Source organism: Schistocerca americana, chromosome 2 (assembly GCF_021461395.2).
Source record: "Schistocerca americana isolate TAMUIC-IGC-003095 chromosome 2, iqSchAmer2.1, whole genome shotgun sequence".
In the NCBI taxonomy this organism is placed as follows: domain Eukaryota; kingdom Metazoa; phylum Arthropoda; class Insecta; order Orthoptera; family Acrididae; genus Schistocerca; species Schistocerca americana.
The window spans coordinates 146,955,522-146,956,988 of record NC_060120.1 but is presented as its reverse complement, the minus strand read 5'-3'; positions in this window follow the sequence as shown (position 1 = coordinate 146,956,988).

The window sequence follows — 1,467 nt, the reverse complement described above, 5'->3', positions numbered from 1 at the left end:
GAGTGATTGCAAATTTCATATATTGAGAACAATATTTCGTTTCTGTTAACTGTGCCTCGAACATTTACAGTACATAAGTCACTATAAGTTTTATAAGAAATGAGCTGCTCTGTAAAGTTGGTGCCTTAAGTTGTTCTGAAAGCGGTGCTGATATTCAAGATAATAAAAAAGGGTTAAAAGCTGTGAGCTATCTGGGGAAGTTATCCTTGCATTACTGAGCAACTGTTCCACCAGGCATCCAGTCTAGTTTACCAATTTGCCAACCAGACTAATATTAATTATAATCTTTTAATAGTCATCTTGCGACAACCGATTTTATATATGAAGGGGTCGGAGAGATATAGTCATAAGCCACATCGAACTAGTTTTGAGATACAGCGATTTTAAAGTTACACGGAGGTCTGAAAATGTTTACCACAAAATAGAACCCTTGTTTCTACTGCAAACACTTGCTTAATACTTGCAAAGCATGTTGTTAAATAGTCAACTCTCTGCATGTTATAAAACATTAATTTTAGAGTGATTCTAATTAAGATGTAGTCAATGGCGGCTTATGACTGTATCTCCCAAAAAATTCTTTAAAACATAAAGTATGAATTTGTAAGGATATATTTTAACTACTCTTACACAGCAAGCAGAATATATAATTTTTACGCATTAATATACACATATCAGGTATCTGAGATGTATAAATTAATTTTTCATTGATACAGTTACATCAAGGAAGTTCCTCTACCTCATCATTGTACGCGTTATTTCCAGTACCTGACCAAAAGAAATCTTGATTTGCTGCAGGTATGTATGGCATAAGAGACAGTACATCATCAATTTTTTTCTGTTTAATTGGTAGTGGCTTTCTGTACTTTATTGGCAGCTGATATGGATTTGGTTCAACTAGCCTTCCTTTCCTTCTGACGCGAATATCCACTGACATGAAAGCTCCTATGTCTGAATAAGAGTGCTTTACACTTAGCTGGAAGGGATCTTCAGACTCAAACTTAAATCGAGTAGCTTCACTGAAATGGTGGGGATCTCCAGACATGGATTCTGTACGTTTTGAGATCAATGTCTTCAGGCTTTTAGTTAGAATGAAATGTTTTGGACTCACAGATTTTATTACTTCTGCCCATTCATCTGTTTCTTGCATACATTCAATGTGACCAAAATCACGATCGCAAGGTAGCATGGTGTGACCTACCACAGGGAAGTAATGCTGGACAGAATCAAATCCCTTGGTAGCAACAAGGGACCTTTCCAAAGCAATAATAGTCCAATTCTTTGCCTGACCCTTGCAGTTGTCTGTGATTCTGTGGAGATGTTTTGTCTGAGGATATGTTATCTCCAGGTACTTCAATAAACAGCTCCCAACCTCATCTGAACCCCATTCTCCATCTTTCTCGCTCCACAGAAATATATAACCCTTATTTGATCCACATTCGTGGATACCATAGTTGTATGTCCATATTT